Raw genomic sequence first — 19,591 nt, 5'->3', positions numbered from 1 at the left:
ATTTTTTGTATATTTTTTCACATACCTCACCTTTAAAAATGAAATTTTTTGTATATTTTTTCACATACCTCACCTTTAAAAATTGTAGTACAATTTACGCTAACAACTTGGTTACCCGTTGAATAAGATTTAAAACTGACAGAAATTCTAAAATATTAAAATTGCATAAGATTTAAAAAATATATTTAAAACTCAGCTACGGTTAATAATTTTAACTTCAAAAATTTAAAATCATATTTACATATATTCTATCGATTATATGATTTCATAGTACAATAGAAATATAAAGAGTGAGAATAAGAAGAATGGGTGACTAAATTCTAAGATGCCACTCATGATGCCAAGATTGTTAAATTCTAAGATGGATAGATCAATTCCATGAATGGAGAAAAATGGGTGACTAAATTTACAATTAAGCGTTTGATTTTATTCGGTGGAACTTTAGCCACTAATTTGTGAATATCACATGCTCTCAAAGAGAAATTCTAACTAATTACAACCAAAATTTCATTTATTTATATTATTTAATTCAAATGTTATTTAAAAATTGCAATTCTTAAACTGACGAAGCACCCGCTCCGGCAGATATCTCACCATGTGGAGACCGTATCTGAGTCATCCAGAGTAAAGGTTGACCTGCTCAAACGGACATGCTTGACGATGATCTCTATACGGGTGCATCACAACGACACTCAGATCCAGCCCATCCAGATAGTTTATGTACTCGTCTGGTGTACCCAAACCAGCCCGTGGTACAAAAAGCATCGCGCGTGGATCCCGATTCTCTCGATATCCTGCCCAGGCATCCTGCTTCCCATACCTCGGAAGTGCTGATACACAAGCTTACAACAATGACAACCACATATAAATATACAAACAATAAACACTTACATTTAAAAAACAAAACATAATTTTTAATTTATACCTGCAACAAAATCAAGTATCCTAACACCTGACTGCAGTTCCAATGTGCAACATTATTAAGCTCCATATACAAGTGAGCTAGTGCCGCCGCTCCCCATGGAAATCCAGCAACAACATCAAGGTCTCTAAAGTACCATAGGTAGACAATATCGACAACAGTGGCGCTCTTGTCAGTGAAGAGCGTGATCTCCACCAAGTATAGCACATATATGCGGACAACCTGGTCCCGCAACCTCCGCATCTCTTGAGTCACACCATGCTCATTCTCCAACTCCAACTGCAGCTTCTCCTTGAAAATCCTCCTCAAGTAGCTAAATCGGCAATGTGCACCTCTGGTATGGTCACCTCAACAAGATCATCACCCGGATCAGACCCCAAATAATTTATCATCAAATCCACAACATCGTCTCAAGTGACAGTCTCGTGGGACAGAAGCGTGCCGTCAATGGGGAGTTTCAGTAAACATGACACATCATCAAGTGTCACTGTCATCTCCCCAAACAGCAAATGGAAGCCCCAAGTCTCCTCGTGCCACCTCTCCACAAATCAGACTGTGGTCAATCAGGTTGTAGTTGGTATTCTGAAGCCAAAAAAGACCGGTGCCCTGCATTCTGTCACACCACCACCGTGCAACCATGATAGGGGTGGTATTTTTATCATGCATCGCGACTATCTTCTTTCCATTGTTGATGCATTTTAAATTGCCATGCCATTGCAAATAATTAAAAACAATACATAAACATCAAATTACACTTATGACTTCACAAGCAGGGCAATTCAACAATTTAACAATACATAAACATCAGTTTCACAAATATTAACAACTATTTACAATCATGGCTTCACAAAACGGGTAGTTTAACAATACATAAACATCATTTTCACAAAGATTAACAACATATTAAAGGAAGTTTAACATTAATAAATACTTCGCCCTCACACGCCTTCCTGGCCACGTGCACATGGTACCTCCACAGCAGGGTAGTGTCATGTGGGCCACCGGGATAGTCATCAAGAGGCTCAGGGTCTGGCACCACCACACGCTTGCCTCTCCGCCTTCGCTGCGGCTCGCCGTCTTCCATATCCTCCTCCACTGCCTCAAGCTCCTCCTCCATTTGCTGTTTCTGCTGCAAGTCCATCTCATCATACTCTTGCTCATGCTCCGGCTGAGGCTCGACATCAGCACGACGTGCCCTGCCACCCCGACGCCTCGGAACAACACCATCCTCCTCCATCTGTTGGAGACAGTCTCTCCTACGGGAAGCATGCCCTGCCACCCTTACGCGCTGAGTAGAGGAGTAACCTTCTGTAGCATGCATATTAGGGTAATCAAATTAGTAGACAAACACAACACAAAACAGAAGATCAAAAATCATACTGGGTGTTTACGGATTTTATTTTCCGGAACGGAACAATCTGGTCCGGAAAACGAAATCCGGATTGCTTCAGTGCAGAAGAAAAAAACACGGTACAATTAACTTGCATGCATATTGAAATCGAACTAACCTTCCATTTGATGTTTGTCAAGGGTTGAAATGCGGTCCTTTTGAGCAAGAAAACTCCAATTTTGGACAGATTTGCAGTTCAGAATTTGGGATGAGATAGAGAGAGAGAGAGAGAGAGAGAGAGAGAGAGAGAGAGAGAGAGAGAGAGAGAGAGAGAGAGAGAGTAAAAAGTGAAACTGTAAAAGGGGATAGACAATGTGAAGTGTGAGATTGCTTAGAATTACATTTTTCGAAGGTCTTGTTTGTAATTTTTATAGGGTGCGTGAGAAGGGTATAGGGTTGAAAAAGTAATAGTCATAATATGTTCTCCGACATAGATACTTTAGTTGGTATTTTAAAAATAAATTCTGGAGTTTAGTGTTTTTACAATTGGGGTGTGTGACAATGTGAAGTGTGAGATTGCTTAGAAGTAAGTTCGTAAGATTGAAAGAAACAATTCTTTCTCCTGAAAAGTTTACCATTAAAAATAATATTTTTAGACTCAATCATAGGTTGCTCAAAAAAAAAAAAGACTGAATCATAGGTAAAAAAACAAAAAAAATAGTGGCATAGTGTTATACATGTATTCTCAAACAAACAACACAAGCGTAAAGATACAACACTACTTATAGTGTGTTCAGAATTTATATGATTATGAAGTGAGGGTTTTGTGAGGTGCATTTTGACTAAAGTTGGATCGGAGATGAGAGTTTTCCATGATTTGGTTACACACCTGGGCTATTGCAGCTGTGCATAGTTGTCTTAAGTTATATGTTTATTAAATTCCTTTAACATTTGGAATGAAGTGTGACTGCATAGAAGTAAATGAACAACTTCTCTTTGAATATTTTATAACGACTAACAAATATATATCTTTGGGCATACAAGCCAAATGAATCAAAGGCATGTATGGATAACCAAATAAAAATAAGGAAGGGTAACAAGTTAAACAAATTGAATCAACTAATGGTTCCAACCCTCAATCCCAACTCAACTGATATAAACCAGCAAAACAACTGCCACTGCATCCAATCCATCAGACCATCACCATTAAGGTAGCATTACACAAGAGCAATTGACATTTAACTTGAAGCTACCAATCCAAATCACTCCAATAGATTTACGCATCAATAATGTTTGTGTTAGTGCCGCCTCAACTTTTTGTTGTCCACATGCTAAAATAGAAACGCAGCATAATTTAATTAAGTGGTTCTCAATTTTAAATTCTAAAGCAAATGCAATCTTAAATGGAATCCATAAATCCATGATAAACACAAACAACAACAACAAATAAAGAAATAAAATTACTAACATAATTCAGTTTGGATGTTGCGTGGGCTGGTTGCGGTCTTGAACTTTGAAATTGTTGTGATGATAACGGCATAATTAACTTCTGCCTAATTTCATTAGTTAGTTGCTGACCTGAAATTCTTCCACTCATTTGTGAAGTAGCACACTTCAATTCATCGGCCCTAGAAACCGGTGCTCCTCTTTTCTCTCCTTGTCTGGTAACATTTGATGAAGCCATAACCCTTGCTTGTTTAACCCCCCTTGATGAAACTCCAACTGCATTAGCTTGTGAACCCCCTTGCTGGATGTGATTCAACATTTTTTGCAGCTGTTAATTGCTAAGTTCTTTCACATTACCAGATCTTATTGCTTGCTTCTGAGTTGCGGCTGACATACTAACTACCGCTAGCTCTCGGTTCTGTACTACTGAGACCTGAGGCATCATATTCAACAGGGGTCGAGAAAAAAGTTGTTCTCTTTCTTTGTCACTTAGTTTGGAAGATGAAAGGTTGGGCATAGAAACATAAGGAGTAGCGGAGTAATTTTTCTTTGGTCCTACTAATGTCTGAGATTGGACCGGGAGAGACCTATGAATATGTCTCGATGACGAGGATGAGCTCCCATATTCACCAACAACTGAATTCATTAGATGAAGATTATGAGCATCAACTTCTTGATTATATTTGGTGAGGCCCACAACACTAGAAACGGTATCTGTAACATCTGAATCAACAGAAGTAACATTAGGCTGAACATAATCTGATTCTGAAGGTGGATGCTTCTCGGGCAAGGATGCATCAACATAATTCATATAGGCAACAAGTATAATATAATGACCATTGAACTGACCCTCAACTTGTAGAATATTTGTCCCAGGTTTAAGCATACTAGTCACATTAGTGGGCATTTGTGACCTTGTGTCAATGGGTTTTCCATTCAGGAGAAAACTCACTTGTTGAGGGCTGATGAGGCATGCATTTGTGTCAATGTTATGAGCTTGTGCCACCAATAAACAAATTTTTTGATTCTCTAATTGAACATAATTGTTCTTTGTGATAATGAAGTCAACAAGAGAAGCTCCATATCCAGGCTTGGCTTTGATTGACACAATTATTGCACCCAATTTCAAATTTGGGTAGGACTTTTCCACTATAGTTGATAATATTGCAGAATTGATAGAATTAGGTTTGTTAGTTATCAAATCTCCAAGGGTGTAGTGGAACTTCCCTATCTCACTAGCAATGGTCAAAAGTTCTTTCGACTCTAATTTGTTGACGAACCATCCATCCAGATTCGCATGCACTCTTCACATATGTCATCAAAACCATCACAGCTGCCAATTCATCATCATACTTTCTTTTATAATGCATCTTTTTCAACAACATAGGCAGTTGTTCAACAACTTTTGAAGGAGATTGAACATTAGCAAGTGCATAATCAATTCCTCGAGAGAGGGAGATACATAGCTTATAAAATTCGATAGAGTCGATTTGGTAGCCCGATCGAAGGTGCCAACAGAGATTGAACATTAGCAAGTGCATAATCAACTCACAAGAATGAAGAAAGTGAATTGCAGAAGATGCTTTTCTCTCTCATCAATATGAACGGTAGTTAACTACCCTTGGGGCCAACGGTAGTTAACTGCTACCGAGTCCTCAACGGTAGTTAACTACTGCTAGGTGCTTTTGGGTAATTTTCTTGTGTCATTGTGAAGTTATGAATGTCAGAAAAGCAATTTTCATAAACATATATAGCGTTAGTTACATTTCATGTTGGCTGAAGCGGCCTAGTGGTACAATTGCAAGCTGGTAATTAAGAGAAACTCTTAGGTGGTCACTGGACCAAGAAATTGAATTTGGTCACATCCAACCAAGGCATGACACGTCACAACAACTAAGAGAGAAGCAAAAAAAAAAAGAAAGAAATACGGGAAGAAAAGAAAAGAGAGAGAAACTGTGCTGCCATGCCTCCAATTGTCTCGCCGGAAACAGCAACAATTGCAGAGAGAAACTGATGCCAAAAGAGAGAGGACGATGGCTTCACCGGAAGAACCAACGGCGGCGACGGCAGAAAAAACGGCGACGAAAGTGATGACAATGAGATTGATGAGCCATAACCTTGTTCCTCTTCCCTTCCATGGCTGTGCAAATTTCTTTCTCTGGTCCCCTTTTTCTGAACTTCATCCTTCACAGACCACCCATTAACCCCTACACCTTCTCATCATCTTTCACCCAATTAATTTTTTTCATTATTATTGTGTTGATTTAGTTAGAAAATAAAATTGAATCTTTAGTTAATTCAAACAACTTTTTGTTTATCATATGGTGGGAGATCTAACGGTGACCAAATCAGAAACGGTTGTGTTTCATGAGATATAGACAGTGGAATCAGCAATGCGCGCAATAGCAGAATCACTGTCGTCAACCGTTGTTACTGCTGTCGTCATCATCGTCGCCTTCATCATTGTTTCTGCTTGCGGTGAGACCATTGTTTCCGGCGTTGCCATCGTCCTCCTCTCTCTCTCCCCATCTGCGGCATCCCATCGGCTGCTCCACCTTCTGCTCAGTTTCTCTCTCTTTTCTTTTCTTCCCGTTTTTCTTTCTCTTCTTTTTTGTTTTTTTTTTTTGCTTCTCTCTTTTCTCTCTCTTATTTGTTGTGACGTGTCATGCCTTGGTTGGATGTGACCAAATTCAATTTTTTGGTCCAGTGACCACCTAAGAGTTTCTCGGTAATTAATGCTTGGGTCATGGGTTCAACACTCACATTTCATGCTAATGCTTGGGTCATGGGTTCAACACTCACATTTCATATTTTAAGATTTTCTTTTCCTTTTTTCTTCTTTTCTTTTCCTTTTTGCTTCTATAATTAATATTTTTAGTATGACTAGGCTTTGACTTTGACATTATTTTTTATGGATTTGAAGTTCATTTATCATCTCTTCAATTTAGCCAAATTCTCCTTAGCATATTTGATTATATATTTACAAATGAAAACATAATATAATTCTTTTTCTTCTTATTTTGTTAGAACACTTCTTGAAATTTTTGGCCCATGCTTATTGTATAAGATAGTTAAACTCTAACAACAAATATTATAATTTTTTTTCTTGGGCCATGGGTTCAACACTCACATTTCATGCTTGGGCCATGGGTTCATGGGTTCAACACTCACATTTCATATTTTAAGATTTTCTTTTCCTTTTTTCTTCTTTTCTTTTCCTTTTTGCTTCTATAATTAATATTTTTAGTATGACAGGGCTTTGACTTTGACATTATTTTTTATGGATTTGAAGTTCATCTATCATCTCTTCAATTTAGCCAAATTCTCCTTAGCATATTTGATTATATATTTACAAATGAAAACATAATATAATTCTTTTTCTTCTTATTTTGTTAGAACACTTCTTGAAATTTTTGGCCCATGCTTATTGTATAAGATAGTTAAACTCTAACAACAAATATTATAATTTTTTTTATTTGAAAGAACAAACATTATAATTATTCTCTAAAAAAAAAAAATTATAAACCTTTTATTTTTGGCTTTGTACAAACTAAGGAAAAATATAACCTAGAAGATTGATAAAGATATTCGCTTGAATTGTATTTTTATATTATTGATTAGAATATTGATCTTTTATGTATTAGTTACAATAAACACCTTTTTTTAGTCTTTAAGGATCTTATTTTCAATTTAAATAGATAATTGCTCTTTGAAAAAAAAATATGTTTTTATTTTATTAGGGGGCCTATTTTTACATGAGAGCCGATCCTCCAATTACCTAGGGACGGCCCTGGAGATGAATAAAGTATACTTTTTAGTTGATTTGAAATACTCCAAGTTATTTGTAATAAAAGAAATGAAATAAAAGTTATTTTTATATTTAAGTTTGGTTCTAAACTCATATTTAATATTTTTCCTCAATTTTCCTTAACTCATTTAATATTTTTCCTCGATTTTTTTATCAAAGAACTATTTTTATTCATGAAAAAATTATAATTTTTTTTATTATTTTATGCTTTTTGAAAACATCTTTTTTAAGACTAATTGGTTTCTAAAATGTAAAACAACACAAAAATAAATATAATATTAAATAGATTTATTATTTAATAAATCAAGAAGTTGTAATATTATAGAGTGAAATATATGCTATAGGGCCTAAAAAAATATTATTAATCAAATTAATACAAGTAATCAAATTAAAATTAATAAATTTTAGGTATAAAAAATGTGAGGTCCATGGCGGCTGGATTGCTTGCCACTCCTTGGACCAACCCTAATTTGGCGAGTAAGGATCCTCTCCATTTATAAAAATAAATGGAGAATGCCATTTAGAATTTGGCATAACCAATTAACCACTAAAACAAATGTTTTTTTTTTAAGAAAAACAAATATTTTATTGATAATTGAAATATTTGAATCAAAATTATATTACTGATCATAAAAAAAATATAGGCATAGAAGTTTTCTTTTTATGAAAGGGTTTTATTTTTTTTCCTTTCACAAAAGCAAAGAGAAATATTTACAACACCCAACATTGATAAACAGCCAGAAAAGAAAAAAAAATCGCAGGAAACGAAAAGCAATTAAAACTTCACCGGCAACATGCATGTTAAAAGGACATAAAAAATGGAACACAAAAATTGGATGGACCTGAGTTCTATTTTTAGGTTGAACTAAACTCTAACCCGTGCGATGCACGGGTTTTCTTGAGTTTCATATGTAACAATCAAATTGGTTATATTATTACTTTGATAGTCACATTTATTAAAAGTTTTTATCATAATTTTTTTTCTTCAAAACTATCCATAATTTTTTTTTCAGAACTTAAAAATTAAATATATGAAAAGGTTAAAAGGCATGCCATTATGTGTTTGTCATGCAATAGAATTATAGAAAACTAAGAAAAAAAATTTACCTTTAGAATGTTAGTAACATAAACCTTTTCTTATATAATTTCTTATGATACATATATTCTTATATATGTAAGGGTTCGCATTCATTCCTGGGTGGCTTTATCTGGTAATACATCGACTGGGAAATGCTTGCCATCTGACTCTCATCTGTTGGATGTTTTTTCGGTTGCTACTCATTGTCGTACGGTGAAAGAAATCATCCCGGTGTTGTGGAAGGCACCCTCCTCTCCTTGGCTGAAGGTCAACACTGATGGTTCCGTCATTGCTGGTCATGCGGCTTGTGGGGGTCTTTTTCGGGACTCTAGGGGCTCTTTCCTTGGCGCCTTTTGTTGTAACATTGGGGTGGCATCGATTTACCATTCTGAAGTTCTTGCTATCATTTTAGCCATGGAGCATGCGTCTGCTCATGGGTGGCGGCATATCTGGTTGGAGAGTGACTCCACTAGCGCTTTGCTAATTTTTTCAGATCATTCTTTAGTGCCAGTTATGCTTCGAAACAGATGACATAATGCCCGTAGTCTTGGTATTCAGGTTATTTCTTCTCACATATTTCGTGAAGGTAACTGTTGTGCAGATAGGTTAGCAAATATGGGTCATACTATGCAGGGATCTGTTTGGTTAGATTTGTTACCTGCTGCGTTGTATCTTGATTTCTTTCGGGATAGAGTAGGCTTGCCTAACTACAGGTTTCCTTAGGGCTGCTTTTTTTATTTTTCTTTATTTTCGGAGGGTATTGGCCTAGTCCCCCCCTCCTCTTGTACATATTTTCCCCTTTTTTTAATAAATTTTTAGAGTTTGGCGGCATAGGATGGAGGTTTCCCGGGGTGTCAACCTAGTTGGGATGTCGATGTTTCCTCTTGATGTCTGACCACTCTCCTCGCTTAGCAAAAAAAAAAAAAAATTCTTATAATCCTTTTGGATTTAAAATTTTCTCTCATAGGAAATTGTAGCTAGCCTAAACTCGAATATTATAGCCTGAACTCATAGTTTTATGATCCCAGAAAATGTCTCATAAGAAATTATAATCCTGGAGAAATTATAGAAATTGACAACAATTTATAAAAATACATAAAAAAAATATTAAAAAAAAACTTAAAAAGCATGCCATTATGTGTTTCTGTTGCAGTAGAATTATAGAAAACTGAGAAAAGGTTTTTACCTTTACACCGTTAGTTACACTTAAACAATCCAATTAAAAAAAAATACAATGATTAACTAAAAAATAATAGATGAAATAAATGGGTCCTTTATTGAAGGTGGGCTACAACATCTGATATATTGCCATCATGCAATGTGTGTGGCACATTTGAAAGGCTCCATTGTAGAATAAGTTTCACCCTTTCAAGCTTTCATATATACTGTCAATATTATGAATCTGGTTTCCAAAAACAACAAATATGTTAAAAGAAAAATAGTAAAAAAAAGGAAGAATCTTACAATATAACACTGAGGCGCCACTAAAATATTTCATATTCAATTGTGGCTTTTATAAACACAACCTGCAAGTTCAAACCAAGAAAACAAAAGACACAATGTGATGAAGAATAGTTACTCTTTGTGCTTGCACTTGATTAATTCATCTTCCTATATGAAAATAACAAACAATGTGTATGAAGGAAATGGAAAAAGTAACCTTGATTAAAATGGCTACTGTGTTAAATGAGAAAGTTTAAATTAAAAAAAAAAAAAATTGTTATATACAAATTGTACTTGCTTGATACGGTTAGGACGGAAGTGGCTTAGTGGGTTGGTGAGTGGGATATATGCAAATATGATATAGGGGATGTGAGAGATTAGCTAGCTACCGTAATTTTTTTTGTTAAATTAAAAATGGAGTGAGGTAGTGGGTAAAAAGTTTAAATGGCATAGCATAATATAAGCCCACGTTCAGACAAAAGGGAGAGGTTACTTCAAATTTCTGTTTTTTAATTTAATTACTTAAGTACTGAATAGAGAGATTTCTGGAGACCTTTCAAAAAAAAAGAGAGATTTCTGGAGGGAATTTTTTTAACGTTGTATATCTATTTTGGAAGCAATAATATTTCAGGTAGTGAAGAAAAAAGAAAGAGGGAAATGATTGTGAATTTATATGGAAAGTGGTGAAGAAAAAACAAAGAAGGAAGAGAGAAAGGTTTAATGGGAACGAACCTCAAGAAAAATCATGGATAGGTAAAAAAAAAATATTAAGGTTTTTGTTGAGGTAGCATGGATAATCACAAACCAATGATGCAAATTTAGACGCAAAATTTTAGGGTTGAGGATTAACATTTAATGATGCAAATTTAGAGCCAAAATTTTAGGATTGAGTTGTTGCAAAAGGGATTAGTAGAGTGAAAAAATTAGGTTAAGTTGCAGCAGACTTAACAAAATTAATAATAAGAAGAAGAAGAAATTATGTAAAAGAAAAGGATGAGAGCAAGGAACTTGACTTTCGTACCTTGAGAGCAAGGAAGGTATAGCAAAGGTGATAGATATGACCTATGAAACAAAAATAAGACCCGCTGCTTTTCTCTCTTTGTATTTGACTGAATTAGGGTGCAAATAGTACAATCTCACTCACACACTCTCCTCCCTATTTATGTAGATTTCTTATGATGCATGTAAGGTTGGTTGATTGGCAAAATTTTCTCCTAAAATTAATTCTTTCCATTTTAATTGATTTATTATTTCTTGTTTTAAATCCAATTAGATTTGTTTTTAATTTGGTTTAACTTATTAGCTAAGCAAACAAACGTGTGTTCGCTAGGTGCAGGCTTGGGCTGCCCCATGTTTACATTTTTCTTAATTTTTTTCTTCTAATATTTTTCTTCTAATTTGTTCTTATTGTTTTTTAGATTTATTTAAATTATAACATCAATGGATTGATCTCGTGGTATATGTTTAAGACGTAAAATATGCTACTCTCAAATTTTCATCGAATACTTAGTCAACAATTATGTATTGGGTCAGTCAATACAAACATTTATTCTGGCTTTAATTTGACCCCCTACATTGGCTTTAATTCGGCCCCCTACGGTAAAATGTGCGTAGATTTGATCCTCTGAAATGAACATTAAAATTATAACCAACATAATTTTGTCAAAAAAAAAAATAAATTAGGCTTAATTAATGTTTTGATCCCTTAACTTATTTTTGGATTTCAATTTGGTCCCCTAACTTTAAACTGTCTCAAATTGGTCCCTTAAATCTTACACCGTTTACTATTATGGTCATCTCCGTTAGTTTTTTTGTTAAAACTGTTAACCTTTGCCACTTGTGAGTTTTGATTGGTGATCAAAGGTTGGATTTGAAAAGCACACATGGCATACTGTGGACTCACAACATATGATAACTCCCTCTTCATCTTCTTCTTCACACCAACGCCACCATTTCACTTCATCTTCATTAGATCTCTCTTGATCAGAATATATACCTTTGAACTAATCCCATATTATGCAAACTAACATTGAATTGAATAAAGAACAATACATGTAACATTGAACTTATTCAAGACATCAACATAATTGTTCAAAACATTGGATTTTTTTTTCCGCTTATCTACTGGTGCATAACAGCTATTGACTTCATAGAAGCTAACATATCTGAAGCCATCAACAACAGCATCAACACTTCACTCCTCCGCGTGCCATCATCACCCTCACCGCCGCAATCAACTTCCTCCGTCGCGCCATCCTCACCCTCACCATCGCCATTTTCTTCCCTTTTCAGATTTAAATCGTAGCATTTCAAACTTAATTCAAACATCAATTGAATTCGAATTTCTTACTTCCCTCACGTCTTCCCTCTTCAGAACCCTAATTCCACTCCCCAATTTTCAATTGAATTCAAATTTCTTACTTCCAATTCACAAGTTTTGATTGTATCCCTTGAATCGTGTCTGAGTTTCTCCATTTTTCCAATTCGTGGTTGTATCACTCGAATCGTGTCTGAATTTCTTAGTTCCGATAATCACGAGTTCGAATCTATGAAACTCTGTCACCGTCGCAGAAGATGAATTTCCAAGAAGTTGGGCCACATCGATCGTTGTTGTTTTTGGACCATTGAGAGGAGGAAGAGACAGAGAAGAACTGTAGTGTGGTTCATCATGATTATGATTGTGGTGATACATGTGAGAGAGTGAAGGAGAAAAAAACATAGCGTGGTTGATGAATCAAGAGAGATCTGATGAAGATGAAGTGAGATTTGATGAAAGATAGTTCTGGGGTTTGTTGAATTTTTAAATTTCTGGGTTTGCTAAAGGAGATGGTGGCGTTGGTGTGAAGAAGAAGATGAAGAGGGAGTTATCATGTGTTGTGAGTCCACATTATGCCATGTGTGCTTTTCAAATCCAACCATTGATCACCAATCAAAACTGACATGTGATAAAGGTTAACAGTTTTTACAAAAAAACTAACGGAGAGGACCATAATAGTAAACGGTGTAAGATTTAAGGGACCAATTTGAGACAGTTTAAAGTTAGGGGACCAAATTGAAATCCAAAAATAAGTTAAGGGACCAAAGCATTAATTAAGCCAAAAAATTATAACCAACATAAACCATCCACAATGGTGGGTGCTTCACCTATTTAGCACCACATTAAATAGGCACCCCCATTGTGAAGAATAATATAGCTATGGAGAAGTGTGGCTATGGAAGCACCCTCACTCTCTTCATTTTTCATGGGTCCCATTTAATAAATCTTAATAAATAAATAAATGTTAAAATGTAATGATATAAAATTATTTGTGGGACCTATTTAATAATTTATGTTGAGGTGCTGGGTTGGAGAAAAGTGGTGCTTATAAGAGCATCTACAATGCTAGAACAAGATTTGTGTTCTTCAAGCATTTTGGTGGGTCCATAATTGCCACATGAGGATTCAAGAACGACCATGTAGTTTTACTCCAATGCAAAAATACAATATTTGTTCTTAATTTATTTTAAGTGGGTCCCACTCAGTTTTCCTTTCCCAACCCACTACACCCAACTTCTCTCTCTCTCTCTCTCTCTCTCTCTCTCTCTCTCTCTCTCTCTCTCCTGTTTTCTTCTTTTTCTGACAGGAATTGCAGAAAACAGAGTTCTACCAAGTTCCCCATGGAGAACGGTTCTACAGCATGGCTTCCATGTCATTCCACTCCAATGGGATAGAACATAAAAACAAGTTTTTTATATCCTCAAGAACAGATCATAGAACAACTTTGGAGATTGTAACAGCCCGATTTTTTGCTATATTTATTTTATTATTTATTTAATTGCTTTTGTGTGTGCTTGTATGCAATTATTTGCCTCTGTGTATATTTTTGGTTGGGATTTGTAGAATTCGGTGTTAGAAGGGTATTTTGGTCATTTTTTGAGTAGGGGTAATTTAGTAATTTTGATGAGTATTATTTTTAGTGCTTGGTGAGAGTGGTTATTTTACTAAGTGCTAGGGAGTTGTAGTGAATTGTTTTATTACCGGTAAGTGACCGTTTGTATTACATTTTACCGTTAAGTGAGTAGTAACATTTTTTGTTAGAATAGAAATTGGTTAGGCCCATTAAGGTGTTGTGAGTTGTGCCCAATTAGGTAGAACCTATGTAAACTCTAGTGTTAGAGGAAAATAGGGTTACCATCATTTTTCATTATTAAGAGAAGAGGTAGAGAGAGAAAGAGTAAGAGAAGTGAAGGGTTGAAGAGGAAGCTAGAGAGAGAGCTAGAGGGAGGTCAAGCTTCAAGGATTGGAGTTAGGATTGGAGCTAAAGTGAAGCCTTAGTGTTGATTTTGAAGAATTAAGGTAAGGGGGTTAGACTTTAATCATAATTAATAGTTGTAGATTCTATAATTCTTTCATTAAGTGGTTAATTTGAATTTAGTCGTAGAAATTCGTGTTTAATTGTGATGGTATGATTATGTACATGAATTGGATGATAAATTTGTTGTTGTTGTTGAATTTGTATGTCAAAATGGGTTTATATGCATATGACATGTTCTTGAATGAAATGAGGATGAATGATGTTGTGGTTGTTGAATTGTGGATAGATTCATGATCATATGTTGTTGTTGTTGTTGTTGGATGTGTTGTTGTTGAATTGATGCGTTGGGTATCATGAATTGGGTGAATTGATGATGAAATTTGTTGTTGTTGAAATTTGAGAAAGTTTTGGGTGAATTGGTAAATTTTGATGAATTGATGTTGTGATTGCAAGTTGTATGTATGTTTAAGTGTTTTGAAGCTTATATGACCTATAAACATCTTTGGGATCACGTTTTGGGGTTTTGAATGATCAAAATTGGGATTTTGGGGTGAAAAGGGGTTGAAATCCGAAAGTTGAATTTCTGGGCTAATGAACTTTGCTTAAGCGAGCTCCAAGCGCAATAGACCAGAGCTTTCTGGAACTATTTCGCTTAAGCGGACCAGACTTCGCTTAAGCGAACTGGGCTCAGTTCAACCATTTTGATTTCTTGTTTCATGTACTTGTGGACCAATCCGAGCCTTCCAAAGTGATTCTTTTAACTTGTTTAACCTCTGTTTATATCTTAATCCTACTAGAACTTCATTTGAATCAAATTGGACTTGGATTTGTGAAATTCACTTAACTTTTGAAACATGGTCCAAGAACGCCGATTTTCCGAAAACTTGTTTTTCTCCGGAAATTGAAGTAGGATTAAGGTTGTATAATGTTTATATGATTTCTAAAATTGGTTGTGATTGGTTTCATCAAGTCTTAACACGTTTTGCTTTGAAAATGGGATTTCTTTTGTAAAAATGATAAAGTGAGACGACCTTTGAGTTTTTCATGATTTCATCACATTTGGCCGGTGAAACGCCAAAGTATCTTCTACTGCACTCACATGTGGCCTAGAGGTATACTTAGTTGAGGCATTGAATCTTGTTTACTTGGTTTGGTTCAATAACTTCAATTATTTTAAAAATGAGTTACCGATAGACGAACTTTGTTGAAGATGGTTCCTTTGAGCCAATTACCTTGTAAATCTTTTGTGAGTGACTTTATATGATTAATTAAGGATATATGAATGGTTGTTGAAGGTTGAATATGATGTTTATCATAAATGTTGTATTATTCCACTTTGCTTGCTTTATGAGAAGTATGTGGGATTGTTGTGAGATATTGTGTAGTTGATGATGATTTATGTGATGATGACTCATATGTGAATTGTGATTTGTTGAATGTGTATGGACATGAATACTTGATAATGCAATGTTGTTGAGCTAGTCAATGTAATTGGAGGTGTATATTTACATTGTCGTTGGTAGTTGTATGTTGAAGTTGTGCATTATCGGGTCATTGTTGTATGTCCATGCATCATATCATATGAAGTTTGTTGTGAAATGTAAAAGGAGGTGTACTTTTACATAGTAACAGGAGGTGTACTCTTACTTAGATGTGCGGTTGGCATCTAGTGTTGTTGTATGGTACCACATGCATGTATGTGTCGAGTATAGGCGCATTGCATATTAAAATGAAATCTTGATGTGATATGTGAATGTTGTCTGTTGGCGAAAGCGAATGCTTGCTTGTAATATTTGGATTGGTTGAATGAATGAATATTTGGAAGTTAATTGTTTATGCAACTATTTGAGAATTTAATTTAACTTCTTTATATCCAGTTATTATTTATTGATTATGATTAATGTAATGCTAACCTCCAGTGGTTTTGACCGCCTACCTGTCTGTATGGATGGGTAGACGCTGTGCAGGAGTAGTCCGCTTGCGGTTAGTGCTTGGATAGCTGGAGTTAGCCTCCGCTATCATTTTGGAGTTATAGTTTAGGGCTCTGATTAGGTTGAGTCAGTGTCTTTTAGTTATGTTGGACTTATTTTATTTATTTGAGATGTACTGATTGTCGACATTGGAAGATTTTGTATGATGATGTATTGTTGGCCATGGCATATTTATGTCGGAGATTTTGTATATGAATTTTATCGGCTGTGACTGTTGAGATATTTTATCTAGATATGCATGTTGAGTTTTGGATTATGTGAGACGTAGCGTCTAATTCTTGAATATCTGCTTTATTCGCATGTTTTATTGCTTTAATAGAATTAGGCCGTTACAAGTTGGTATCAGAGCCGTGGTCAGTCTTGTCCAGACTAGTATGCACTGATTTTTCCTGTTTGTACACAAATGGTAATGGATTACCTTCGGTACTTGTTTGTTATGCTGTTGTTCTTGTCTGTTGGTTGGTTTTGTGTAGAAGTGAGATGGCTGGTGGTAGAGATGATGCGGCGATTGCGCAGGCTTTGGCTTCGATGGCTCAGGTGTTGGCTCAGACTAATGAGCAGGCGACGGTTGGTCATCATGATCCTGGAGAAGCTGAGGAGTGGAGACTTGATCGTTTCTTGCGAAACAGTCTGCCGACGTTCAATGGTAGGTATGATCCGGATGGAGCTCAGACATGGATGCAAGTCATGGAGAGGATCTTTCGTGCTATGGTGACTAATGAGGATCAGAAGGTCAGATTAGCTACTCACACACTTGCTGTGGAGGCTAAGTATTGGTGGACCAATGCTAAGGGAATGATTGAGGCTGGTGGAGAGGCTGTGACTTGGGCTAGGTTCAAGACTGCGTTTTTGAGGAAGTACTTTCCTGAGGATTTGAGGACCAAGAAGGAAGTGGAGTTCTTGAACTTGAAGCAAGAGAACCGTTCAGTGGCCGAGTATGCTGCCAAGTTTGAAGAGCTTTCGAGGTTTTATCCGTACATCAATGCGGAGGATGCGATGGTCTCCAAGTCTGTGAAGTTCGAGAGCGGTTTGAGGCCCGATATCTACCAGTACATGTGTATTCAGGAGATCCGAGACTTTGACACTTTGGTGCATAAGTGTCGTATGTTTGACGATGCCGGGAGGGCGAAAGCTAATCAATACAAGGCTCAGAATGATAAGAAAGGAAAGGGTAATGGATTTGGGAAACCGTACAACAAGGACAAAGGAAAGAAGAAAGAAAGTGGTGGAGGCTCTAAGCCGAATGTTGCTGAGGTCAGATGCTTCAAGTGTGGCACATTGGGTCATTTACTAATGATTGCAAGAAGGGAGAGAGTTGTTACAAGTGTGGAAAAGCGGGTCACAAGGCTTTTGAGTGTACTTATGTTGAGAAGGAGATCACTTGCTACAATTGTGGTGAGAAGGGGCATATCAGCACTAAGTGTACCAAGACGAAGAAGGCGGCGGGGAAGGTGTTTGCACTGAATGCGGAAGAGGTGGAGCATCCGAATAATCTCATCAGAGGTATGTGTTTTATCAATAGTACTCCTTTGATTGCAATTATTGATACTGGTGCTACTCATTCTTTTATCGCGGTTAGTTGTGTTGAGCGTTTGGGTTTAGTTGTGACTCCGTTGTCTCGAGGGATGATTATCGACACCCCGGCTAACGGTTCGGTGACTACTTCTTTAATGTGTGCTAAGTGTCATGTTAGTTTTGGCAATGTTGATTTTGAGTTGGATCTTGTGTGTCTTCCGTTGAAGTATATGGACGTGCTTTTTGGTATGGATCGGATGTTGACTTTTGGTGTTAACATTAATTGTTTGACCAAGAGTGTTTCTCGAGAAGCAGTTTATCAGGCCGAGTGTTTCTCCATGGGGTGCTCCTGTGTTGTTGGTTAAGAAGAAGGATGGAAGCATGAGGTTGTGTGTGGTTTATCGGCAGTTGAATAAGGTGACGATTAAGAATCGGTATCCACTTCCGAGGATCGATGATTTGATGGATCAGTTGGTTGGTGCGAAAGTGTTCAGCAAGATTGATTTGAGGTTGTGATATCACCAGATTAGAGTGAAGGCGGAAGATATATCCAAAACTGCGTTCCAAACAAGGTATGGACACTATGAGTATTCTGTGATGCCATTTGAAGTATCTAATGCGCCAGGTGTCTTCATGGAATATATGAATAGAATATTTCATCCTTTTCTGGACCGTTTTGTGGTGGTGTTTATAGATGATATTTTGGTGTATTCGAAGTCAAAAGAAGAGCATGTCGAGCATTTGAGGATGGTGTTGGGAGTCTTGAAGGAGAAAAAGTTGTTTGCTAAGTTATCGAAGTGTGAGTTCTGGTTGCGGGAAGTGAGTTTCCTTGGTTATGTAATCTCTAATGGTGGTAATGTCGTGGATCCGTCAAAGTTTGATTCAGTGTTGCAATGAGAATCACCTAAGTCTGTTTTTGAAGTTAGAAGCTTTCTTGGTTTGACAGGTTACTATCGGAGGTTCATTGAGGGATTCTCTAAGTTGGCGTTGCCATTGCCGCAATTGACTTGGAAAGGACAAGCTTATGTTTGGGATGCCAAGTGTGAGAAGAGTTTCCAAGAGTTGAAAAAGCGGTTGACTTCAGCCCCAGTGTTGATTTTGCCGAATCCGAAGGAATCGTTAGTTGTGTATTGTGATGCTTCTAAGATGGGTCTTGGTGGTATGCTTATGCAGAATCGTCAGGTTGTGGCTTACGCTTCAAGGCAGCTGAAAGTGCATGAGAAGAATTATCCGACTCACGATTTGGAATTAGCGGCCGTTGTGTATGTGTTGAAGATTTGGAGGCATTATCTGTATGGTTCTAAGTTTGAAGTGTTCAGTGACCACAAGAGTTTGAAATACTTGTTTGACCAGAAGGAGTTAAATATGAGGCAGATGAGATGGTTGGAGTATCTTAAGGATTTCGATTTTCAGTTGAGCTATCTTCCTGGGAAGGCGAATGTTGTTGTTGATGCTTTGAGTAGAAAGTCGTTGCATATGTCTGCTTTGATGGTTAAAGAGTTGGAGTTGATTGAGCAATTTCGAGATTTGAGTTTGGTTAGTGAGTTGACACCGGAGGGTGTGAGGTTGGGAATGTTGAAGCTGACAAGTAATATTTTGGAAGAGATTAAGAATGGTCAGAAGGAAGATTTGGAACTTGTAGATCGAGTGGTGTTAGTTAATCAAGGCAAGGGTGGAGACGTCAGATTTGGTGAGAACGGTGTTTTGATGTTTCGTGATCGTGTTTTTGTACCAAGTGTTTTTGAGCTTAAGAGACGGATTTT

At 36.5% G+C, this 19,591-nt stretch overlaps 1 pseudogene; it reads right to left on the bottom strand.

The window, feature by feature from the left end:
* Positions 1 to 4,029: 4,029 nt before the first annotated feature.
* LOC146955000 (E4 SUMO-protein ligase PIAL2-like) lies at positions 4,030 to 5,227 on the bottom strand (annotated as a pseudogene).
* Between the last annotated feature and the right edge of the window lie 14,364 nt (positions 5,228 to 19,591).

The sequence above is a fragment of the Medicago sativa genome, chromosome 1 (genome assembly GCF_051527215.1).
Source record: "Medicago sativa cultivar Bolivia chromosome 1, Bolivia_mono, whole genome shotgun sequence".
NCBI classification, from domain to species: domain Eukaryota; kingdom Viridiplantae; phylum Streptophyta; class Magnoliopsida; order Fabales; family Fabaceae; genus Medicago; species Medicago sativa.
Note: the sequence above shows the minus strand (reverse complement) of the source record. Positions and strands in the feature narration are given on the sequence as shown.